General features: G+C 40.5%; 1 long non-coding RNA gene across 1 annotated transcript; it reads left to right on the forward strand.

Annotated features, from left to right (window-relative positions):
- On the forward strand, positions 1 to 26,302 carry LOC138746665 (uncharacterized). The gene is made up of 3 exons (XR_011347040.1): positions 1 to 74; positions 11,529 to 11,628; positions 26,179 to 26,302. It is a non-coding gene; the product is annotated as an uncharacterized lncRNA (long non-coding RNA).
- The last annotated feature ends 1,126 nt before the right edge of the window (positions 26,303 to 27,428 follow it).

Below are 27,428 nucleotides of genomic sequence, written 5' to 3' on the forward strand. Positions count from 1 at the left end.
CTGTATGCCTTTATGGGGGTCAGAAGCTCGCCGAAGGTCAGAGAGCTTTGAAATCCAAGTGCCGTGAATGCAGAGTAAGTACAGCATTGTTTCTTTCTAGGACTTGGCTTTTCAAATCATTATTATCTAATCAAAATGAAGCAGGCTTGTGAAAACTGGGGAGAAATTGAAAAGGTACAGTTAACAATGACTGCGGTGCTGCATTCATTGTGCCCACTTTTCTACTCAGCCTCCTGGATACAATTTGGCCATATCTAAATAGCTTTCACTTGAGGTTCAGTGAAGGCAAATTTCCACAATAGGGCTAAAAGACAAATGATTGTATTTGTGAGAAAACAATCTTGGCTGCTGCCTGGAAAATATCAGCACACAGCCCTGATGGGAATAATGGGTAAAGGGAGTAGTTTCTGCAGAAGCTGATGTCTTTGGTTCGCCAGGTGAACGTTGAGCATTTGAAGCTGCCTGTTGGGATATTCCGACGCCAGCAATTGTTTCAGTCTTCACAGCATTTCGTGGATGACTGGAACAATGTTAATGCATGGACTCTCAAAAATTGCATTCATGCTTGCTCACCAAGGTTGGAACTCTGCACCAACCAGATCATTCATCATCTGTATGATGAAGGAATTAAATCTGCATCAAGTGTTTATTCCATTCTTGATGATCTGATTCTTCACCACTGGATATATTTTCTAATCCAATCTACATCATCAGCTGTTTCTTCAACTGACAAAGCTGGCAGGATGTTGATTTTGTGCCAATTTTTGTTTTGCTTTGTTTTTCATTGACTTTGGAAGACGCACCTCACAATCTCATGGCAACTGAGCTTTCGGTTTCTTTTTTCTGCTGTGATTGCTCACTCAAGTGAATATTAAGTTCTTGATTTAAGACTTGCATTCAAAGAACTGAGTTCAGTTTGGCATTTGTTTCCATGCATATCCATCAATTGCAAAGGCTGGTCTTCGGGTAGCGAGATGCTTCAGTGTGACAGCCTTGTTTCTTGGATGACAGGGATGGTTGGTCTGAGGACTCATATGATTTGGAGAATTGAGGTCAGTGAATGTAGCCTTTCCATTCCAGTCCATATGAGTAATTAATTTGAGGCAGTGTGTGTGATCCACCATAAATATACATATATTTAACTTATCCACTGAAGCAATATGAGCATCACTGGCAAGACCAGCATTTTAAGTGCTATTGCTAAATGCCCTTGAGGAAGTGTAGGTGAGCTAATGCCTTGGAAATAAATGGTCCAGTCCTTGTAGTGTGGGTGCTTCTAAACCGTTGTGAAGTAGGCAGTTTCAGGATGGGCGTAGCAGTTACCACAAACCTCTTCCAGAGCCAGCAATCCAAGGTCGAATCCGGAACTGTCTGTAAGGAGTTTGGATTTTCTCCCTGTGTGTCCGCGAGTTTCCTTCGGGTGCTCTGGTTTCCTCCCTTCAAAACGTACAGGGGCTGTAGGTTAATTGGGTGTAATTGGGTGGCACGGGCTTGTGGGACAGAAGGGCCTGTTACTGTGCTGTAAAATTAAACCCAGCAATAATGAACAAATGGCACAATATTTCCAAATTCAGAATACTCAGCTCAACAGAGCAGTGTCGCGAGAAGGCTGATAATTCAGGTCTTTTACTTCCACTTCAGTCTCTGTGTTGTCTCCTCAGTATCAAATAAAAGCTCCGTGTGTCATGGATAAAATTCAGGGCCCCATACTGAGGGCAATGTGTGGAGATTTCAGCCAATTTACAATACACAAACATTCAATTAAATGTTTACTCTTAAACAATTTGGTAAATAGTAATTATAGCTAAGATGTGTTCTTAGATAATGCCTCAGGATTGAGGATGTTGTCTTCTGCATCTGTGGGTTTGTTCACAACATTATGATGGGCATAGCAAGAGTAAATGCAAGTTGGCTTTTTCCACTGAGGTTAGATGAGATACAAACCAGAGGATATGAGTTGAGGGTGAAAGGGGAAAAGTTTGAGGGGAATTTCTTCACACAAGGTATAGTGCAGTGGAATTAATCCCTATGCCATTTGTGCTCTGTGATTAGCAAGGATTGCTTAAGGTGAGATATGTGGGTGGAAAGCCACTGTTTTAATCATTCCTAATTGACTTATTATCTGCACGGTTTCATAACTCCAAAGGAAATGAGCCCATGACAATTTTTCTCAAGCAAAATATTTCAGGTACAATTGGATCTAGAGTAGTGGTTCTCAACCTTCCCTTCCCACTCACATCCCACCTTAAGCAATCACTTACTAATCACAGAGCACCGATGGCATCGGGATTACTTAAAGTGGTAAATTGGTTTGTGAATGGAAAGAAAAAGGTTGAGAACCACTGGTGTTGTAGGAGCATGGAACAAGCTGCTAGCTGAAGTAGTGAATGCAGGCTCAATTTTAATATTAAAGAAAAAATGGCCAGGTGCATGGATGCGAAGGGGATGGAGGGATGTGGATTGGTGCAGGTCAGTGGGATTAGGCAGATTAATAGTTCAGCCCAGACTATTCCTGTGCTATGATGTTCTGTGGTTCCAGAGAAGAGACTGATCAGACCAATGATGGGCCTGCAGTGTATTTCAAAGACACAGGGGTAATGGCAAGATGGTTTGTGAGCACATTCTTGCTGCTTACATGGGGTGTTTGTGATGCATAGTTTGAAACTTCTCAATGCCATCTTGAATGGTTCTCCTCGCTTTGTGTGGTGGTAAACCAGAGATTCCACATCAGTGAGCATGGTCAAGGATTTGAGCACATCTGTGAATAGTTTCTTTTGTCCTTATAGGAATCCGTTCCCATGACAGAGCTTGGGACAGAATATCTTTGCAAGGAGTCAGCCAAGCAAATGATATCAAGGTTAAAGGTTCCTTTTATTGTTACATAATAATACATAAAAAATGTATTGTAAAGGACATTCTTCAACTTTTGTCTGCAATAAGGCAAACAGAGTCACCATGAGCATTGCCTGAGATACAGTGCATCTGTGACTTCACCTGCAGTGCTCTCACAGCCTGAGCACCATAGACAATCCTGTTGAAACCATTGAAAACTTAAATTCCAGGTCCAAACCTCTGGTACGATTAGGAAGCCTTCAGCACCCGAGGCCCTTCGAGAGCCCTTCTTTCCCTTAGCAACTTCTTGAATCCTGATTCCAATACCTAGCTCCCATGAGCCTGTGAGTGGCAGCCAGCATCCTGTGTGAGTACTGCGACTGCAAGTTCACCAACAACTGGCAGCCTGTGTAGTCCAATTGTGAAAGTGAACCATAAAATCACTGCAGGTCCCATCAAAAGAAATCTTGATTTTCATGACATTGTGCCTAATTTTCTCCAAATTTAAAAAGGACATAATGTCTAATGGTCAATGCTGTGAGTGGGTAGAAACTCCTCTTTCCATTTTTACAATATTGCTCTTCTTGCTAGTAAAGTGGAGAATACTCAACCCTGTCTTTGATTAGTGGATAGTTTTACCGAACATGGATCCAAATTAATCCCAAAAATGGTGAAAGTTTATAAAACAAAAATATCAGTCTAAAATATTTGCAATTTAGGGCACGACCAAAACATATGTATCAAAGAGGCGTCGTAAATTTGACATTTATCACAGTGTGAGTTGAGATCTGGATAAATTCGAGCAAGGTTAACTTTGGAAAAATGTATTCGATGAACTGGATCAGACTGCTAAGTGCTCAATGATGAGTCGTAAATCAAGCCCAAAATTGACATCTAATCTTCGTCTGATAAAGAGATACTAAGATCATTCTCCCATTCAGTTTTAAACCCAATTAGCAAAATTGTTTTCATATTCATAATATAGAGGAGATATTATAAGTTTATGTGAATTGTAATTCAAAAAGTTCATCAATAAAATCTGGATCTGGAAGAATTGGAAATATTGAAAGCTTGGAAGATACAAAATGTTGAATTTGATAATACCTGAAAAAGTGTCTATTTGATTGATTAAATTTACTCATCAATTGTTGTAGTGATATGAAATTTTGTTGTATAAAATATTTAATTCCTGAAAGATTCCATTCTTGAAAATCTGCATCTAAAATAGCAGATTAGATCGTATAGACTTGTGCTTATAAATCCATAATTCTATGTCTAAATTTAAATACGTTATTGAGGTAGGACAGTGTGGGTAAATGGTTTCAATGGAATTATGTATTCACAGTGGGGTTACTTTTTTAGATTGGAATAAAAACTTTCAAACATCCTCTGTGTTCAGCAAAACTTGTTAACTGTATTTGGGGCACTTTGATGAAAGTATCTAACCACATACTGATGTCAAATTACGTGTCAATGTAGGCATCCTTAAGCCGAACTGTTCCAGAAGTGTAGTTTTGGTTGTTTGTGTAACTTAATAGTTCCTTTCGAGGGCTGTTAATGGATTCTAAACTTTAATTGACAGCATTTCTTAAGGAAGGTCTGGAACAGAATTCTGAACAGAGCGTTTATCTCATGACAATATAGTAAATATGGCAGCTCAGTGGATAGTCAAAGAACGAGGGCGTTCAGAGAGGGAAGAGCAGAGTTAAACCATCAACTTGCGGCTGTCTGTTCCCACGGCTTGAACGTGCACAGAGCTTTGTTTCTCTCTGCGCTTGTGGATTATGAAACATGATCAATTTTTGCATTTGTAGGGTGCAAACCTGTGTAACTGTTCTGCCTTGTTAATGTCAGTACAGGAAATTATTCTTTTTCCAGATATTGCAACAATATTTAGCATTTTTATCTTTGGCTCCTTTAAGTTGACCTATATTAGCTGATGCAAATACTATTAATTAAGGCTGTATTCTCTCATTGGTTTGAATAAGCAACATTATTATTTGGAAACCATTTCACTCTTAGGGAGTGATTCTCAACCTTTTACGTTCAACTCACATTCCACTTGAAGTATTCCCTATGCCATAGGGGCTCTGTGATTAGTAAGGGACTGCTTAAAGTGGTATGTGAGTGGAAAGAAAAAGGTTGAGAACCACTCCTCTTAGTCACTAAATATCGGTAAAAGGATAGTGATAAATTTGCATCATTTGTTTGAAGTAAAACACAAAAGTCTGTAGACTCCTTTTTATTTGGAGTCCTGCCGACATTTTTCCATACCTTGTTGAAGGGCACAAGCCCGAAATATCGGTTATGTATTTTCATCTTTGCAACATAAAGGACACTGTTTGACCTGTTGAGTCTCTCCGGCATTGTGCTTTTGCATCATTTGTATGACAGTATGTTCTTGCCTTGTTGAATGAAAAAGATACCTTGGGTGTTGAGTAGTGATCCCAATTCATTCTCTCAAGCCATTCTATTAACTTTTTCCTCAACTTCTTTAGCGTCCTTATTTTTTAAATATTTGCTTTGCAAAAACCTGTCAATCACACATTGATTTTGAAATTACCCGGCTCAACAGGATTTTTGCAGGCAACTCTTCCAGATTTTTATTTATGATTGTCTACCAAAGTGCTTTCTAAGACCAGTCTTCACTGGTCTTATTCCATTATTAAGGTTGCCCCTGATCCATTTGGGCTTATCTCCTCTAGGAAAGAGTTCCTCATGATCTCCCTTATCAAATCCCTCAATCATCTCAAATAAATAATTCTTTATTAGTTGTGACCACTGTCTTCTGACGTGAAGACTCCCTTCCTTAATTTTCATTAATTTGGATAACTTAAGAGCATTCCTGAGCTTTCCTCAGATTTTGATTGTTTTTAACCTTGGTGAATCTGTACTGCACAACCTTTAAGGACCTCTACACCCCTTTGGAGATAATAAGCCTTCATCCCATTTTTGAAAAAAAAAGTTTTTCACGTGATATTGGAGTGGAAGAGGCCCCATTGGCCTATTGAGTCCGGTCCACCATTCTAATCATGAACTGATCCATCCACCCACTCAACTCCACTCCCCAGCCTTCTCCCCTTAACCCCTGACTAGTCAATCTCTGCCTTAAATATACCCGACGACCTTGCTTCCAAAGCCACCTGTGCCACAGTCACACGCATTTCTGTTTTAAATTGATACCTTTTTATTCTGAAATTATGCCCTCTTATCCTAGAATCCACTATCCTGGGAAAAATCCTTGCCACCTCTACTCTGTCTAGGCCTTTCAGTATTCAAAATGCCTCTGAGGTTCCCCCTCTCATCCTTCTCAACTCTAAAGAGTACATTCCAAGAGCCGACAAATGTTCCTCATATACCATTCGTTTAATTCCTAATATCATTCTAGCAAATCTTCTCCAAAATCTGTACACAGTACTCCAAATGAGATCTCACCAGTGCTTTATAGAGTCTCAACATTACATCCTTGCCCTTTTATGCTATCCTTCTCGAAATGAATGCCAACTTGGCATTCTCCTTCTTCACCACCTGGAGGTCAACCTTTAGGGTATCCACACAATGACTCCTAAGTCCCTTTGCACCTCAGAATTTTGAATTTTCTCCCCATCTAAATACTAGTCAGCCTGCCTGCTTCTTCTACCAAAGTGCATGACCATACACTTCCAACATTTGCATTTGTTTTTGCTTCTCTCTGTTGAATTTTAGATGATGTCAAATTTTCTCCACTTCTTTACAGATCTCTTACTGTCTTACAATGTAGCAAAGTAGATGTCTTCATCTCTTTGTACATCAACCTCTGTCTTGCAAATTTCCTCACTCTATTTATTCATGCCACTTTATGCTTTGATATTTATTATTATCCGACTTGCTATTTTTCGCTGTATCAAAGCAAAGCCTTGCTGTCGTAAAAACAAGGGCTTGGACTGTTTCACTCGAGTGCAGACCCATGATCTGATTTTGACTTTCTAAAGCCCCTATACTCTTCAATAGATGGTTCCTGTGCATTTGAAAATTTTTGAATTGCCTCTTAATAATTGGGTTTCCGACCTAAATTACCACATCCCCAGCCACGTTTAACATGTCACACATGGTTGATTTCAACTCAATATTCATTAAGTCGTGGCTTGAGGAGTAACAGGCTGTAGAAAGACTTTGGCAGATTAGGAGAATGGGCAGAGAAGTGGTAAATGAAAAACAATGTTGGAAAGCATACGGTCATGCACTTTGGCAGAAGAAATAAACGAGCAGACTATTTTCTAAAAGGGGAGTATATTGAGAATTACCAGATGCAAAGGGGCCTGGGAGTCATACCCTGAAGGTGACTTGCAAGATCACTGGAGTGAAGTGGAGACAGTAACCCACTTCTTTACAGAATAAAGATTCGTCAAGATTGTGTGGAGAAGGATGCAAGGGTCCTTGTAATGGTTCACACACCCCCCCCCCCCTACCCCCAGCAGCAGTGTAGCAGAAGACACACTGATTTATGGGTTGAGCCAGACATCCATCAACTCGGTGAAAGACACCCTTTGGTCTGTCTGAAACCTGTTGGTCTTTTCACCACATGCCGATGTCGGTGCAGGAATGCTTCCGACTGGCTCATTCTAGGCTGCAGGAATATGTGCTGAGCATCGCACTGATGTTTGGTGCATCCAACACGAGGGTGCTATGGGGAAGTACCCTAGTCTCGAGTCAATCCGTTATCAAGGATCGAGGGGCTGAGACCAAGGGGAAGCCCCTCAAACAATAGAGGGGAGGAGTAATGACCAGGTGCCACAGTGCTGGTAACGGTGTGAATAGAAATTAAGATAATAATGTACCATGGTGGAAATATAAGGATATGAAACTGAAGAGACTTTGAATGGTTTTCCTTTTGGAAATAATAAAGCCCATTTTTGGTAAACAAAAATAGCCGTGTGTAAGATGATTGTGCAATCAAAAAGGCCAACTTCAGTGTGCAAGACCAACATGCAACGTACTTCTTTTGTCAGGCAATCTCAATGTCTATGCTCCTCAGTCAAGTCGAGAATACACAAGAACATTTTGGAAACACCCAGTCAAATTCAGCAATGAATTCTTTTTTTGATAAAAATCTAATTGTGAAAAGTGCCACATAATTTCCCAATAATCGTGAAGTGTTTATTGCACTACACAGATCCTGGTCCTGTGGTCCTACTGACAAGGAATGTTCTTTCCACATGTTCACCATTTTGTTGAGCTCAAGTTCCTGGGATGTCTCATTTTAGTGTGAAGAGAATGACAAGTGTGCAACGATCAATTGCGTGGGTGTTTAATGTGCACAATAGAGCAGCAGCTCAAGGAATGATCCTGTGTAGCGTTTCCTGGCTTAGAAATATGTCTTCTTCGCATATTGCTCCTGTAAACGCCTGTCTTCTTTACATACTGCAGAAGTTGTATGTGCTCCTAAGCCAGTTCTTCTTCCTTCATACGGCCAGGAACTGTGTGTGTGTGTGTGTGTGTGTGTGTGTGTGTGTGTGTGTGTGTGTGTGTGTGTGTGTTTGTTTGACAATGGGAAGGAAGAGGCGAGAAATAATCATCCATGAGCCATCTTCCATTTTGGGCCGTCTCACGCTATGACTTATTAAATCAGTCTCAGTCACTTGAGAACCAATATGCTTGAGATTTTATGAAGAATTTATTTTCCCAGACAGATAATAAAAAAAGAAAAATCTAACAGGTGGCTCTTTATTGCATATCTTTGATAATATTATGAGGTTGGAGAGATGATTAAAAAAAAAGATAGATGCACTGAATTGCAAATGTAGTTGTGAAAATATTTAGGATATCCATATTTCCAAACAGCCACCCCCCCCAACAAAACCCCAAGATGGAATCTAGAAAAGAAAGAAAAAGAAAGTGAATAAAAGAGATGAGAGGAAAGAAGGAGGTGCTGTCAGGATCCAGAATCCATTTCAGGAAATCTAATTCTTTTTCTTGCCTGGATCTCAAATAAAGGGAAAGAACAAGTACGTAAAGTTCAGGAAACAGAATAAGAATCTTAAATATTCAACCCTGCATTATGCAAATATGGCTGCCATACCTGCAAAAACATATTTCTTCCTTAAGTTCAAGTGATTTTCTCTAGGGGAACACAGCTATGCATTTCTGCATTCCAATGAGCTATGTCCAGAAGGGAATCAGACTTCTAAGCAACCGCAGTACATTTCCTGGCCACCACTAATGGTATTTTAAGAAATTCTAATTGGTACTTAGATCTTGTGCCCACAATATTTCCAAGGAGAAACAATTCTGGACTTTGTGGCAATCGTTTCCCAATAATCTGGTCTAAAGAAATTCTTAAATTTTCCCAAAACAAATTCACTTTAGACCATGAGCAGGTGGAATGTAAAAAGGTTCCTGTTTCTTCCCTGAATCTAACTCATTTAGCCGATATATAAGAATTTATGCAACTTCTGCAGGGTAAGATATTGCTGATGTGAACAATTGCATTGCAACAGTTCATATCTTACATTAATTGTATTGGTCATGCAATCCTGACCAAGTCGGACCAATGGGTCTGATTCCCATCTTTGTTTTGATTTATATAACTCCCGCTTCGGAGTGCCCGACTGAAGTAAAGAATGTGTTCCCCTTCGAATCAGATTCTCCATTTCACTGCATTCTGGTCGGTCCTAATTCATCTCTGAAAAAAGCTCTTAATTAAAAGCAGCAGAAGTTTGTAATTATTAAGACGATTATATATATATTTTTTAACTGTTCAAAAGACATAAGTTGCCTTTGCATATGGCAATCTTCCACATTCCTGATCCCTTTATTAGACCATGATTATCCATTGTTAAAGGAATTAATCTATTTTGAGTCAAGGGTATTTTTGGAGATATTTTTTCCTTTTGATCCAATTTATACAAAATATTTAAAATATGTGATGTGATACATTTTATTGTCGTTATGCTGCTACACCAACCAGTGAAACGTGATGAGAATCGATCGGAATATAAACTAGAATACAATAAACATATACAAGAAAAAAAAAGCACACCTTAAACCATGTACAAATAAGACTGCAATATTCTGAAATAAATAGTTTTTAAAAAATTTACTGATTCTGCAATATAAGAAGAGCATTGCTCAACCCAGTGAATTGGTATTTAACGTTGTCTCCACTTCATGAAGAAAGCTCTTTTTAAGTCTTTTAGTTCATGAGTGAATACTCCTATAACATCTGCCTGATGGTGGGAGAGTAAATAGTAAGGGTGTGTTGCATTTCAATGAAATTCCTTGCCCTGTCCAAGCATTATCTCCTATAGATAGATAGATTAAATGGTAGGCAATTGCATTCCACAATCCGTTGGGCTGTTTTCACTTCCTGCTGGAATGGTTTATTAATGGTACCTCCTTTTCCATCAGAAATAAATTTAGTATCCCATTTTTATATAAGATCATCTGCTACTCTTTCTCCAACTTCGTTGAATTTCCACTGATGAAAGCTTGTCTCTTCCATCAAAAAGGGAAGTGACAAATTTCATCTGGGCTGCCCAAGAGTAATATTTAAAATTTGGGAGTTGTGCTCCCCCACACCCCCCCCCCCCCCATTATGATATTTCCAAGTAAATGTTTCTATGGAGATTCTGGCAAACTTACCTTTCCAATGAAACTTCCTAATTAACTTATTCAAATGTTGAAAAAAACTTGTGCGGCAATGGTATTGCAAGAGACAGAAAAAGGTATTGCATGTGCAGAAATATATTCATTTTAATACAGTTAAGTTTTCCGATCAAAGTTATGGGAAGAGTTATCCATTTATTTAAGTCTTCCTTAACTTTTTTAAGCAAGGGGAGGTATGAAAACCTGTATCATTGATTTATTTTCATATCATTTTATGAATTTGCAATGGTTAATTCTTGATACTGGTTTGACCACAAAATTAAAGTATTAAAAAAAAGGGAATATTTCGGATAGATAATATTATCTGCTTCTCTGAGAATTTCACTCTGGCAAAACAATGGGATGCTCTCCCCTTTTCTGGAACAGATTCTGTTTTGGTGCTGAATGTGTACGGGGAAGGAAAATTGATGCTTTACTCATTTAGGTGTGTTGTTCCCCATTCTTCAATGCAGATTAATCTTCTCTCTGCATTGAATCTGTCACTCCTTAAGTTTGAACTTGGTAGCTTTCACAGAATGGTATGCATCTGCAGGTCTCCTTCACTATCCTTTATAATCCTGAAAACACAGTATCAATCTCCAAGCAGACATTGAGGAAGTTAAATTCCATCTCATTAACTGATCGACTCTCTTCATTATGTAGAAATTGTCAGTTGATTTGTCCATTATCTAATTTCCTCCATGCAAATATGGGAAAAATAATGCCCCTTGTTGACAGTTTTTGTCTTGGTCTCCTGGCCACTAACTCCATTCATCTCTCTGCAATCGTTCAAGGTCGATGCAGACTGTTTGCAAACATATATTTTTTTAACATAAAACTTAGTGATTTTTCCCAATCTGAAGTGTCTCCCAACCTTGCACGAATGGCCGTTCACACACAGGAACAATAACTGTTGTTATTTTTAGAAGTTCCAAATTGCTTCAAGATTCATTCTTGTTCTGTCTTCAACAAAGAATCACTGTCTTACTTAAATGACATGAAGTTTAATAAATAATATTCCAGCTGTGTGAAGGAAGATTGGTTTAATAAAAGCTCTGATTACTGCTTGACAGAATCGAACAATGGCCGTTGTTCATGAGACCTGCCCACCTCTGGATTGCCCACTGAGTGAGCACATACAGCCAGAACACAGATGCTGCAATGTATGTCGTGGTAAGTTTGAATGCCTCAATTTAATATTCCAGTTGCCTTTTACGATATGGGCATATATTCAGACTCACTTATCTTGATAAGATTTGAAATGTTTTGACTTTTCGGATGATATAGACTGTATAACCAAATTTGGAGCAATAATCATTCATGAAGTCAGAGAATGAGACAACTATTTAACATGTGACATGGTTCAATAGAAAGCACTAAGAAAATGAACTATCTTTTTGTATTTTAGTGGTGTTGATTGAGTAATAATTGCTTATGTCTGCAAGTGAGAGAACAAACTACTCGTTCAAATGAATAGAACTCCATGTATTCATCATAATTTGGAAAAATCACCAAAAATGAGAGACTTTTAGGTGCAGTAAAAAAGAAAGGCTGAGTTTAGATATCTAAAAGAAAGGGAGGTGGATTGGGAGAAGGAATTTTTTTTTGTGATTTATCTCTTACAATAATAGCTCAGAGTAAAGGGAACCCGAAATTAGGGAGTAAAGGGGTTGTTAGCAGGAGTAATGTGGTTCTTGTTTCTTTGTTCGGTCACGGGGGTTGTAGATTGTCACTTCCTTCCACATTCATGTCCCATGGCTATTCTCTCGGCCACCTTTGATGACGAGCTCCAATCCAAAGTATTGATAATTCTTTTTCTCCCACTGATACTCCTCAACCCACTAAGTTCCTCCAGCAGATTGTTTTTGCTTTGCTCTGCTATCCCTCATAATATCGTTTTATGTAGTGCTTCCAGCTCAGTGGAAAGCCAGCTGGTGTAATAAATGCTATGCATCTGACGTTTGAGTGAATGAATGAAACGAATACTCAGCTCTGCAGTTTAAAAGAACACACAGTATACCCTCAATGGACTCTTGTCCTAAAGGCTGGAAAAGGAGGCATGGCATTGTCAGAAATGATGCACAAGATATTTATTTTCACATTAAAAAAAATTTTTAAACATACAGCATGGCAGCAGGCCATTTTGGCCCAGGACCCATGCCGCCCAATTGCACCCAATTGACTTATAACCTCCGGAATGTTTTGAGCGATGGAAGCCCACGGGGAAAACCCACGCAGACACGGGGAGAATGTCCAAGCTCCTTACAGACAGCATGGGATTCGATCGCTGGTGCTGCAACAGCATTGCACTAACCACTATGTTCCTCCCCTAATGATCCTTCCCCTCTCATTTTTGGTTTGAAGATGTAAACCTAACATCCCCTTTTCACTGCTCTCCTTGGTTTTAGTGCCATTTATAATGACGATGAATGTAGAAATTTTCCTTTAAACCAGTTTTGCGGACTCCACTGTAGGTTTTTCCCTCAGGTCTGTGAATTTACCACAGATCAGTTTGGTGCTGAAACATGTTACTCGAGCAGAAATAGACAAAAAAAAAAGAGCTCTATTGCAGGATGTTTATACGGCAAAAATATTTTGTTGCATTGTTGCAGCTGCATTGATGTTTTGCTCTGCGAGCGGAAACATTTTGAAACCAATTCCGACTTGAATGTTGACAGTGGTTTTCAAAATCGCTGTTTGTTGAACCATTGTTTGCTTCACTCTTTGAGAGAGTAAATGATGAAAATTTTGTCTAAAGGAGTTGGCAAATTGTCTTTTTCTAACGAATTTGAAAGTATCTAATGACTGTTCCTGGTGCCAACTTGTAGGAAAGGAAAACACCCCACAGGATTTACAGATGATTAGTTTTATTGATTGATCTGACAAGTGCTTTTTTTTTGGAGGATCGGTTTTAATAAGAAAAAGCTGTGTGACGCGTTTAGAGGATTTAGGGAGTCTCGGGCCAATTATTTCTTATTGGTGCCAATGCACATATCTCACCTTTCATTCAATGTGACCCTCAGGCACTTGCTGGAGGAATTGTGGACACCAGTCAGTCATGGGGAACTGAAACGATTCCTCACTGTTTATTGCTGCCTATGTTCAGGGGAGCTGCAGCAAGTCAGAAGGATGATGCCTTGCAGATACTATTTTCTTATTGCCTGCATTACGCCAACTGCCACATGGTCAGCCTGTACCTGCAAAGAGTGCTGATGTTTTCACTCACCAAAGATCTGAGAGGAGAATGGGGGTGGCATCTGTACATGCTGTAATTCACTTATTCTTGGAAAAGGTAAACTTGGTGGTTGCTTTCTTTTTGGCAAGTTTTGGCTGTGTCTGACTGCACATCACTCTTTAGAATATCAGTGTCAGGTTATGGAATCTGCAGCTTCATAAAATACTTTTCCCAAATGATTTTGGGAAGTGTTTTCCATTTCTTCTGGCCTGCTTCAAGGTTAGACTTTATTGTCAGAATTCGCATGCAACCCTGAGATTCTGAACCCTGCATGCCGAGCAGAATTCTGGTAACTGTAACCTGTAATCAAAGAAAGAGCTGTAAACAAACTGATATGTATATGTACTCAGTAATAAATAATGATCAAAGTGCGAGTCCTTCAGTGAGTCGCTGATTAAGTCCATTGTTCCAGACTTTGATAGTTGAGGGACAGCAACTATTCCTGAACCTGGAGGTGTGAGTCTTGCGGCACCTGTACCTCCTTCCTGATGGCAGCTGTGAGAGCAGAGCATGTTCTCTCATCTACCTCCCTCATTTTCATTCTTTGGTCTCAGGGCATTCTCTTCAAACAGAACTGGCAGTGGAGAGTCTCAAGAAGTATTTCCAATTGTCAATAACACGATATTGACTAATCATTTCTGACACAGCACTTCATTGTTTACTTGTATCTGGCACTCCACTTCTTTTCATTCAAGGTCTGTGTTAAGCACTATATAACAGATATTATCACCTTTGGTTGTCAGCAATAAATCCATGCCTGGATTGCTTTTTAAAAGGAGGTAATTAAAAGAAGCCTGATTTTCCATTACAGTATTATCACACGTGGTTCATTCTGAATTATTAAGCTGTACTGACTCATGTCCGAAGCCGTCATGACCCCTCATTCAGTAATGTCGATTGCTGCTCCCTGTGCTTCACTGCCCATCAGCCTTCTGAAGGGACATTCATCTTCGACCATTAGTTTCATGGTCTTCACCCACCATCTTCAACAGATGACCTAACAGAAGGTCTGAAAGAATCTGTCCAAATTTAAATGGAAAATATTCTGAGAAGTCGGGGTGTACAAGAGACACCCTCAAATGCATTTCCATTGCTAGCTGCTAAAAAAGTTAATAGAAAACCATTCAACTGTTCCAAAGTTTTTATTTGGCATTCTGCCAGCTCATCAAGTCTCCCCTCATCCTTCTTCGTTCCAAGGAGGATAGTCCTAACCTGTTTAATCTTTCCAGGTAACTCAACTCATGAAGAACATCTGATTGAATTGTTCCTTTTTTTGTTTGTATAAGTTCTTGATTTAAATCAATAAAAATATTTTAAAAAGCAAAAGAGGGAAACTACTGCCAAAAGACAATAACAAGAAATGACAGCAAATGGAGTAATTTTGCTCCTCCATCAATTTTACTGAGCAGGTGGCCTCTGGTTGAATCTTTGTTTCCTGCCCTAATCATAGCACTTGGTCCAGACCATCAACTGACATGGCACAGTGAATATCTCTTGTTCATTAATTTATCATTTTTTTCCCAGATATATTAATGATACATAAATTCAAGTTTATTTATCATCCGATTGTATCAGTACAGGTTGACAAAACAGCATTTTCTGGTCCTTGATGCCACACACACACACATATAATACACAGGCAGACAAATGATACATATATACTAAATGTGCATACTAAAATAAATATTGTTAATTAAATAGTTGAGTCACAGAGAGTTTGTATGAGCAGTTCATTAGTCATTCAGCTGTCCATGGGAAGAAGCTGTTTCTCAGCCTGGGGTTCTGGCTCTGATACTTCAGATGGGAGTAGCTGGAAGATTTTGTGCGCAGGGTGGTAGGAGTCTTCACTGATTTTGTGAGCCTTCTTTAGACAATGTTCCTGGTAAATCACATGGGTGGAAGAGGGAGGCCCCAATGATTTTCTCTGCTGCTCTTATCGTCCTGTGGATTGCCCTTCAATTTAATGCACCTCAGCTACCCAGCCACACTGTGATGCAGCCGATGCTCTCGATAGAGCTCCTGTAGAAAGATGATGGGATGGTGCCTTTCTTCAGTTTTCTCAGGAAATGCAGTCACTGTTGTGCCTTCCTGACAAGTGAGGAGATGTTTTGTGTCCAGGGTAGGTCACTTCCTCTGGTCTCCAAGGAACTTGGTGTTCTTAACCATATAACCATTTACGGAGAGGAAACAGGCTATGTTGGCCTTTCGAGTCCACACCGGTTCACTGATTTTGTGCGCCCTCTTCAGACAATGGTCCCGGTCTCTCCACTACTGAGCTATTAATGTGTAGTGCAGGGTGGTCATCCCTAGTTCTCCCGAAGTCCAGAATCTTTTCTTTGTCTTGTGTATGTTGAGAATCAGGCTGCTATTCTTGCATCATTTCACGAGATTTTCAACCCCTTCTCTGTAGTCCCACTCATCATTGCTGATAAGGCCAACAACTGTCGTGTCATCTGCAAATTCGACGACTCTGTTGGAGTTGGATATGACATTGCAGTCATGGGTCAGTAGCATGAACAGGAGTGGGCTAAGCACGCAGCCAGTGCTCAACGTTCTACTATTGACTCAAAGACTGTTGTTTTTCCATTGGGGTGGAGTCCAGTTACAGAGAGGGGCATTGAGTCCCAGCGAGGACAGCTTCTCTATGAACCTCTGGGGTATGACCATATAAATCTGAGCTGGTCAATAAATGGCATCCAGGTAGGACAGGATGGAGTGGAGGGGCAAGGCTCCATCATCATCAGTGGAATGGTTCCATATGTAGGCAAATTTTGTTTAGGTTAAACACTGAATTTCATGACCATAAATTTTGATTCTGAATTGAAATGGGTCCAATTTCTCTGGGAGGTGCGCTCTGATACCTTCCATCACCAGACGCTCGAAGCATTTCATAATGGTGGAGGTCATATGTTGCAAGTGTCTTTGAAAGACTTGGGGAACTGTAGCAAGTAACACTTCCATCGCAGCTGTTCATTGCATGCATAAGTGACAATAAAGTCTAAGTACATTGTTATATCTCACAGTATCAGCGTCGGTTTCCCACACTTTTAATGTAAGTAAAACCTCACAACTGTTTAAAATCCATTCTTCCCTCACTAAATTTCTGGCCCGAGCAGTGCAGGCAAATGCCAACACCATACCACTTTTTTCTTCACCATATTCACCGGGAGATTTCAGGACTTCCACAGCAGTCTGGAACTTTCAGGCTGAGCTTCACTGCTAGACTCTGAATGGTTCGGTGCGTGTGTGTACACGTTGCCTGAAATTCTCAGTGATTATGTTTCCCAGCTCCCTCTCACCATACTCGATGCCTTCTCTCTGGAAGGCTCAATGGAGATTTTTCTTTTGTTAAAAGGCACGGTGTGAATGGAGAACACTTTCATCACAACATAGCTACGTACAGATCTGTCATCTGACAGACGAAGCAATAACCAGGAGAAATGATTTCAAATCCCATGGTGATAGCTGGACAATTTAAATATAATTAAAGAAATAATTATGAAATTAAAAAGCCACTCCCAGTGATAGTGAGCATGGTGCAAATGAATTGTTGTGAGAACCCAGCTGGGTTAACAGATCTCCAGCAGGAGAAGTGAGTCTGCTGTCCTTGCCCCATCTGATCTTTGAGCTCCTTCAGACTTCCAGCAACACACTCGAATGATGAACATCTCTGAAATAGGCCAACTCAATGACACTTCTACCAGCAACACCTACACCCATGGGAGAGAAAGGAAGGAGGCATGTTACTTCTGCCTGGTAAGTGGCAGCTTGAGGAAAAAAAAACCCAATAAAACAACTGGAGGGGCCATTGGAGAGATTTTAAAAAATTCATTTTCAGAGCTGGGCCAAGGTTTATTGCCAATCCAAAATTGCACTTGAGAAGGTGCTGGTGAGTACCCTTCTTTAACAGCTGCAAGCTGAAGGTACTCCCATAGTACTGTGGGAGAGGGAGTATTACTGAAAGTACCCATGCAGTACTGTGGGGGAGGGAGTATTACTGAAAGTACCCACACAGTACTGTGGGGGAGGGAGTATTACTGAAGGTACAGCCACAGTACTGTCGGGCAGGGAGTATTACTGAAGGTACAGCCACAGTACTGTCGGGCAGGGAGTATTACTGAAGGTACACCCACAAGTACTGTTGGGGAGGGAGTATAACTGAAAGTACACCCACAGTACAGTCGGGGAGGGAGTATTACTGAAGGTACACCCACCGTACAGTTGGGGAGGGAGTACTACTGAAGGTACACCCACAGTACTGTTGGGGATGGAGAACTGAAGGTACATCCACAGTAATGTTGGCGAGGGAGTATTACTGAAGGTACACCCACAGTACTGTCAGGGAGGGAGTATTAATGAAGATGCACCCACAGTACTGTCGGGGAGAGAGTATTAATGAAGGTGCACCCACAGTACTGTCGGGGAAGGAGTATTACTGAAGGTACACCCACAGTACTGTCGGGGAGGGAATATTACTGAAGGTACACCCACAGTACTGTCGGGGAGAGAGTATTACTGAAGGTACACCCACAGTGCTGTCGGGAAGGGAGTATTACTGAAGGTACACCCACAATACTGGTGGGATGGAGTATTACTGAAGATACACCTACAGTGCAGTCAGGGAGGGAGTATTACTGAAGGTGCATCCACAGTACTTTCGGGGAGGGAGTATTACTGAAGGTACACCCACAGTACTGTCGGGGATGGAGCTTTACTGAAAGTACACCCACAGTACTGTTGGGATGGGAGTATTACTGAAGGTACATCCACAGTACTCTCGGGGAGGGAGTATTACTGAAGGTGCATCCACAGTACTGTCGGGGAGAGAGTATTACTGAAGGTACACCCACAGTGCTGTCGGGAAGGGAGTATTACTGAAGGTACTCCCACAATACTGGTGGGATGGAGTATTACTGAAGCTACACCTACAGTGCAGTCAGGGAGGGAGTATTACTGAAGGTGCATCCACAGTACTTTCGGGGAGGGAGTATTACTGAAGGTACACCCACAGTACTGTCGGGGATGGAGCTTTACTGAAAGTACACCCACAGTACTGTTGGGATGGGAGTATTACTGAAGGTACATCCACAGTACTCTCGGGGAGGGAGTATTACTGAAGGTGCATCCACAGTACTGTCGGGGAGGGAGTATTACTGAAGGTACACCCACAATACTGGTGGGATGGAGTATTACTGAAGCTACACCTACAGTGCAGTCAGGGAGGGAGTATTACTGAAGGTATGCCCACAGTACTGTCGGGGAGGGAGCTTTACTGAAGGTACACCCACAATATTGTTGGGATGGGAGCTTTACTGAAGGTACCCCACAGTACTGTTGGGATGGAAGTATTACTGAAGGTACATCCACACTACAGTCGGGGTGGGAGTATTACTGAAGGTATACCCACAGTACAGTCGGGGAGGGAGTTTTACTGAAGATACACCCACAGTACTGTTGGAAAGAGTATTATTGAAGGTACTCTCACAGTAGCATCGGGGAGGAAGTGTTACTGAAGTTTCTCCCACAGTAGTGTAAGGGAGGGAGTGTTCGTGAAGGTACTCCCACAGTACTTATTGCATGTAGTGGATCACACTGGCTGGAGTTTAGTGTCCATGATGGTGAGGGTGCTAGGACGATTTGACTGTTCAGCACTTCAGGCCCATTGTAATTAGGAATGCTGGTCCTTTGCAGGGCTCAGCTGCTGTTGAGGATGAGGATATATTTGGGGTTTTCTGCTTTTAGTCTTTTGTTTATTTCCATCCATCATAAACATCAAAGTTTTCTTAAACCAGTCTTTCTTAAGTCAGTTAAAAATGAACCAATATTTAACAGCATGGACAGAATAGGGATTTCAACTTCTTTGAAGTACTTGGCAACTGACAAAATTTGATTTTGCAACTCAAGCTAACCCAAAGTGAAGTTGACTAAATGCAGAGTGTTTATTTGTATAGGAGGAAGCAATGAATTGTCAAGTTCTTCTTTCATCAGTGGCAGGGATATAATCGGAGGGGATTATTAGGGGAAGGATTTACTCATATTTGGAAAAGCATGGATTTATGAGGGATTGCCAGCATGGCTTTGTGCACAGGAGGTCGTCTCACAAATTTGGTTGAGTTTTTTGAGGAGGTGTTGAAGCTTGATGATGAGTGCAGTACATGTTCTCTACATGGGCCTGAGTAAAGTATTGGACAAGCTGATCATGTACCCTGGTCCAGAAGATCAAGTCACGTGGGATCCACAGTGAGTTAGTCATTGGAAACAAGGTGGACTTAGTCACAGAAGAGAAAGGATAACCAAAGAGTAGGTTTTTTTTCTGATTGGAAATCTGAGCACTGGTGCCTTGCGAGTTTTGACATTTGTAACCTATATCAATTAATTGGGTGACTATGTTGGCGGATGGATTGGTAATCATATCAAAGTCATGGAAAGGAAGGTTATAAAAGGATACAGCAAAATATAGATAATTTTGAAATTGGGGAGAGAAATGACAGATTGTCCTTAATCTGGTCAAGTGTGAGTGAACAGCATTTTGGGAGGTCAAAAGCAAAAGGAAAGTATGCAGTAAATGGCAGGGCCCTTATAAATTGATGTATGAGAAATCTTGGGGGGGGGGTGGCAAGGAGGTGGTAAATAAGGTGCAGCACACTTGTCTTGAGGGCATTGAGTATAAAGTTAGGAAGTCTTGTTGCAGATGTATTAAAACTTTGGTACAGCCACATTTGAAGCATTTTGTGCCGTTCTGATTGCCACACTATGACAGGGATGTGGAGCATTTCGAGAGGGTGCAAAGAAGTTCACCAGAATGTCAGAATGAGAATTTATTGTCATGAACATGTCAAGAAATTTGTTATTTCATGAAATGTACATAATAAATTCTGATTATAATTTTGAATGTTGCCCGGATTGGAGAGAATTAGTGCTAAAGAATGATGGGACAAACTTGGATTATTTTCTGTGGATTGTTAGAGGCTGACAGATGATCAGATAGAAGTTTATAAAATTATTAGAGGCGTAGATAGCCATTTTTGAAAGGTGACAATATCAATGAAGGCCAGCTCATCATACGTCTATTAACCACTGTATCAATTTGTGAGGTAACCTTGAGGGATCTAGGGACTCGAACCCCAAGATCCATCTGTTCTTTCACACTGTTAGGAATCCTGCCATTAACCATGCTCTCCTCCTTCAAGTTTGATTTCCAAAGGGCATCACTTCATATTTATTCAGATTGAACTCGCTGTTCTATGTTCTATGTAGGGCTGTCTGGCCATGTCCATCCCATGCAGAAGTGTTTGACTAAACCTTTGGAAGTAGTGCAGCCTGATTGGTGCCTTTTGTTGAAGAATCATGTATCAAAACATGACTCAGGTATTCAATGCTCACATCCAATTTTCTATCAATTAATGATGGCCTTTGTATCTGAATTATTGATTTGTCCCATTGCATCAATCTCCATTTCTCAAAGTTCACCTCCAAATGGCTTTTGGAAGCTTAAACATCAATTATGAATAATACAATGGAATTTAAGTGGAATTGTATTATTTTTATAACACACACACACACACACACACACACTTTGCATATGTATTATGTATATGTATGTTTGTCTGCATGCATGTTATGTCTGTGTGTTTGCATGTTTTTGCACTGAGGACCTGAGAACGCTGTTTCGTTAGATTGTACTTGTACAATTGGATGATAATAAATTTGAACTTGAATCCTCAGAAAAATGCAGGGAGCACCATTGGCCAACATGCACATCTTCCACAGTCGAATATTCTCAGCAAGAAGCTGTCATCGTACTCAGTCAGTTCAGAGAGGTAGGCCATGTTTTCTGCATGGCCTCTTTGACCTCATCAAAGCGTTCAACTTTTCAAGAAGTCCACAGCTCCCTGAAAGTAATGGTGCAAGTGAAAAACATGATGGAGATGGACATTTGGCTTGTTTGTCTTCATAGGTCAAGGAATTCTAAGGATTGGGATGCCGTATTGCACTTGGAGTATTTTGTACATTTCTGACTGCCGTGCTATAGGAAGAATGAGGTAGAAAGAGATTCACTACAATGGAGGGCTGAATGTATAAGGAGAGATTGGTTATGTTGGGTTTATTTTAATCAGAATGCAGGGGGCTGAGGGGCGACCTCATAAGGGATTATAAAATTACAATAGCATTGCAAGGTAGATAGTCGGAGTCTTTTTTCCAGGAGAAGGGTGCCCAGAATTAGATGACACAGTTTTAAGTTGAGAGGGGAGATATTTTATGGATTTCTGAGATGTAAGATTTTCATAGAGAGGTGTTACCTGAAACAAGGTGGTGAAGGCGGATACAATTTTTTTTTTTTTACAAGTGTTTCAAGGTGTTTGGGAGATACTTGGATAACAAAGGCATCAGGGGATACTGGTCAAATACTGACAAAAGGGATTATTGTTGACAGGGATCAGGGTCAGCATGGATGAGGGAGGCCAAAAGGACTTATTTTAATGCTGTACAATGATTTGAATCAGTGGGTACCCTGCAAACCCCTGGGGGTGAAGCATGTTTGTGTTGTTGCTTCAACACCCTTCTTCAGTCTTCCTCACTGACACGTAACACCACGCTTTCAACAAGCTCTGGAATGGATTCAGCTAATCCGCAGGAGGATTGAGGATCTAGAACCAAAAGCACTCCCATCTCCCAGTCATTGTGTATGTGAAGGCCGAGCTCCAGATCATGGTTGACTCATTTACCAAAACATAGAAGAGAATGGGCCTTGCACTGAACACATCGAAGTCAATGGTGTTCTGCCAATCTGCATCTCTTCCTGCTCTCATGATGAAATTCCACAAAAATATTGCGATGAATATGAATCACTTTTCATTTTCCTGAGCCAACTATTAACAAATATAAACATAGATGAACAAATAGCTTTTAGCTCATTGAAGAACAGAGTTTTCAAAGACCAAATCCAAAAGCTCTCCTGATAATATTTGAAGACAAATACAGTGTGCAGCCCAAGGAGTGAAGAACACCTTCATTTTCTCCACAAGATCTCCTAAATTTATCAGTAAGGTAAGTGAACAATGTTAGCCTCCTCCCCAGGCTAACATTCCATAAGACATGAGATTTGAAATATCCCATTTAACCTATCAAGTCATCCCCACCTTTCAATCATGAGCTGATCCATTTTCCCCACTCAGTCCCACTTTTGTTACCCTGGCTAATCAAGAACGTATCAGTCTCTGCCTTAAATGCATCCAATGATTTGGCCTTCACAACTACCTGTGGCAGCAAATCTCACAGATTCACCACCCTCTGGCTAAAGAAATTTCTCCATGTCTCTGTTCTAAGTGGATGCCCTTCAATTAAGAAGTTGTGCACTCTTGTCCCAAGATTCTCCCACCAACCTGATGTAGAAATAACCTTTCAACATTTGAAAGCAGAAGCTGTGGCCATATGCAGCTGGTTCCAATGGGCGAGCTTCATCATTCATCTGCCAGACACTTAAAATGTGTTCACCAAGCTCTGTTGTGGCTGGAGGTTTCCAGAGAACTGAAAACAGTATCCAAATTGTTTCCAAAGCTTCTTTGGAAAAAATGGAACATAGTCAGTGACCACCCCTAGCTTGTGATTGCTCAAGATGGTGAGCGCCTTGGGTATCTTCATTGGGAGCATTTTAAGTAGTTTGGTAATCAGGAATACAAAATGTTGCAGCTAACACACCTACTTGTCTCATTTGTGGCAGAGTCAACACATCCTACATTCGAGCCTCAACTTTCAGGTATAGGACTGAAGTGGAAGCAAATTATCCTCAGTCTCAAGGGAAGAAATTTAAATTAATGGTATTTCCTAATTCAGTATCTTTTTCTTCTCAAAATGAGGCATTGCGCTTTGTCTGATTTTTTAAAAAAAACCTTTGATCAATTTACTTGCTTCTGTTCAGATTTCAGTTACTATATTCCCAGATCTCTCTCTTCTATTTAGTATGTGGTGCTATTGTAATAATAAATGCTGAGAATTAAGGTAGTTTTAGATTCTACTGTAAGATAGAAATTATCTCCAAAGGATAATGTGGGAATCATTCTTGTATAAAAGGCATTTCCGGATTTGAATGACATGCTTTTATCTATTCTCCAAGTGTCAGGGCTGACACCCATTTGTATTTTAACTTCCATGAAACCTCTTCGTCTGTGATTTGGACTGAATGTCGGAAGCCTACGTTTTTATCATGGCTAAATTGCATTTATTTTAATGGAATCTCAGATTACCTGTTTTGGGATTAAAAAGTAACTGAAATGATAACCAGTCATGACCATTTAATGATTTATTTTTAGGCTTAGTGTGAGTGATTGCCTCATTTGTTGAAGTTTTCGTCAAGGCAGAGCAGATGACATGATTTTGAAATATCAGTAAATCTGCTAGCAATGAGAATTTTTAATTGCGAACCCATTGTCTCTCTGCTCCTTTCTCATTGAATTTCAGAAAAATTATTCCTCTGTGTCAGATCCACCAGCAGCAGGAAAATACTTGCCCAGTTGCACCCTGTTGCTTCTTCATTAGCAATTGCAATTACTAATCAGAAGATTCCGTTCTCCATGTTCATAACATGCACTATCCGGTGCGATGGGGAATAATTAGTCTCTTCAGGAATAGCCAAGAATGACCGATTTGCAAAATATTTTGTTTCATTTCTCCAGAGATTCCATTTCCCAGACACTTAATGAACGAAATATCTAGCTGAATGCAAAAAAAAAGTAATTACCAGGAAGAGGGTTAAATAAATGTATTAGAAGATTTAGGATTGTGACATTTTATTTTGCATGTCTAACAGCCTGTAAAGCAAATTTATATAGTTGGACATACCATCAGATTTGTATGGGCTGTAAAGTTTCTAAATTACTTGCATAGGAACTAAATTACAATTGTTGGATTTCTTTTTTTTTGTCCAGTAATCGAAACAAACTATGTGGAGCAAATAGACTATCAAGGATTTAACGTGAAACATGCTTTTTATTCTTGCTGTTGAACCTGCTTTGAACTCACCTTCTGAACCATCCAGGCAATCCCAGTCTCCCAGTGGCCACCCATTTCAATTTTTCATCCCATTCCCTTGCTGACATGTCTCTCCATGGTTTCATGCTCTGCCCGGCTGAGGCCACGTGCAAATTTGAGTAAGAACATCTCATCTTCTGACTAGGCATCCTCCAACCAGATGGCATTAACAATGACCTCCAGTTTCTGTTAAACCACCCCCCCCCAATCTTCCATCTTCATCCCCCTGTGTACTTTCCTCTAGAATGCTCTCTCTCTCTCTCTCTCTCTCTCTCTCTCTCTCTCTCTCTCTTTCTCCCTCCCTGCTTTACCATTTGTTACCTTTCACAGAGCCCAAATTAATTCTCACCTTTCCTCGTATTAACACCTTTTGGCTATTGGTGTGGACTCATCCCCTTCCCATTCTTCCCCCTTTCTCTCTCCGGTCTTAGCTTGGATACCTTCCTGTTTTCTTCAATATACCTCGAAGGAGGGCTCAACAACAGTAATATATATCTTTAAGGGCACTGTGAGACCAGCTAAGTTCCTCCAGCTGCTTTTTCTGCAATCTTAGCATCTGCAAACTTTCATGTTTTAATCCAAGTTATGGAATTCCTCATCATTCTTTTCACTGATTTGCTCTGATATCCCATTATGGCAAACGACAGAAGGATAGTTACAAAATAAAAAAATTCTATGGAGGTAAAACCTCATCTGACATTAAGGGCTATTGTGAAATCCATTGACAGGATTCAAAAAGTAATTTCAAGAATGAGCATTGAATCGTTTCAAACTCCACCTTGATCCCCAACGTAAGAACTGGAAAATTGAGCATTCCCTGAGAAGAATATGCTGTTTCTGATATCTGAATCTCATATGCTCATTCTTGTTTTGTCATGAATTTGGATTGGAACAGTTCACTAGCAATTGCAAATGCTAGTTCTTTGATTAACACTGTACTGACAATAACCGCACCAGCAGTGCGAGTATAAGACAGCTTTAATAAACTAATATGTACACTAAGACGTCTTGTCTCTCTGCAAGACAAACCTGGAAGGCGAGACTGTAGCTCTGGACTGCTTTATATACAAGGTCACTGGGATGACCCCTGGTGACCTAGTGGTGGAATTACATATCACCACAGCCTTTGTACTGACAATAACCACACCAGCAATGCGAGTATAAGACCGCTTTAATAAACTAATATGTACACTAAGAGGTCTTGTCTCTCTGCAAGATGAACCTGGAAGGCTAGACTGTAGCTCTGGACTGCTTTATTTACAAGGTCACTGGGATGACCCCTGGTGACCTAGTGGTGTAATTACATATCACCACAAACACTTTGTTAACCTTGCAGATTTAATATTTGTATGAAGCCTTTTTTGGTTCAGAATACAGGGCACAATGTTTGTTCATGTGAAATGGTTGAGCTTTTTTCTGTCCTCACTCCCCTGTGGTCTAATTGTGTTCTTGCTTTGCAGGCCATGATTTCTGTGCGGAAGGGCATCAATGTGGTGAAAACTCAGAATGCTGGAATCTGAACACAAAAGCTTTGTGCATGTGCAAAACTGGCTTTGTACCCAGAGAGGGCGACACGGCAAATTGTGAAGGTAGGAGGTCTTTTGCTTTCAGTGTTTTTAACTGTTTTGCGCCTGCAATTGTGGACAACGATGCGGAGAGATTTAGCCTTGCCTTTTGAGCTTTGCAACTATCTCTGTAGTGAAATTCGGTTGTGAGAGGGGCTGACTTTTGTCTTGGTGAATGTTCTCTGGAGAAGTTTGAATGGATATCAATATGACTGTAGTTCGTTTGCAAAGTGGTGTGAGATTGCAGCTTTAAGATTTATAATATGTTCCAAGTATATTTGTCATTCATTTTGAAATCTGGGTATCCACATGATTTATTACCTAATATTGTCCTCAAGAACGCAGTGATGAGCCTTCTTGTGAAAATGTAACCGTACTTTTGCAACTTATGACGATGTGTCTCACTGTTGTTTAGTGATGCACCAGGACTACACAGGATGAATGTGTGGTGTTGCATGCAGTGTTCTTTGACTTGGCTTCGCGGACGAAGATTTATGGAGGGGTAAATGTCCACGTCAGCTGCAGGCTCGTTTGTGGCTGACAAGTCCGATGCGGGACAGGCAGACACGGTTGCAGGGGAAAATTGGTTGGTTGGGGTTGGGCGTTGGGTTTTTCCTCCTTTGTCTTTTGTCAGTGAAGTGGGCTCTGCGGTCTTCTTCAAAGGAGGTTGCTGCCCGCGTGCAGTGTAGTCAATAATTAAACCCTATTAACAAGCAGCACATGTGAGCTGATCAAACTATTGTGCTTGGCTTTTGGCTATTGAAATTCAGAATCTATGTGAAGAATATTTCTTCTGGCAGAGGGTCTCAGCAGAAGACAAGTTAAATTTTGATCTTTGAGGTGAACAGAATGTTTTGCCAATTTTCAAATTGATTCTCGACTTCAGGCAGATTGGAAATTTGTACTTATTTTCCTGCAGTATTCAAAAGAAATACAAGCTCTAGTTGCGTCGATGTGAGCACTGCCATTCATTTGAACCGCACTTAGGGCATCAGCCGTTGTGTATGTATATGGTGGTGAAATATTTGATCGAGAAATAGCGCTGCAGTTAACCAACGATACATAATGGCAGGGTAGAATGTTACAACTTTTTTTGTGGTAATAACAAATGTAGCAAATACAATGTGCCTCTGGAGGTAGGTTGT

Source organism: Narcine bancroftii, chromosome 1 (assembly GCF_036971445.1).
Source record: "Narcine bancroftii isolate sNarBan1 chromosome 1, sNarBan1.hap1, whole genome shotgun sequence".
Lineage (NCBI taxonomy): Eukaryota > Metazoa > Chordata > Chondrichthyes > Torpediniformes > Narcinidae > Narcine > Narcine bancroftii.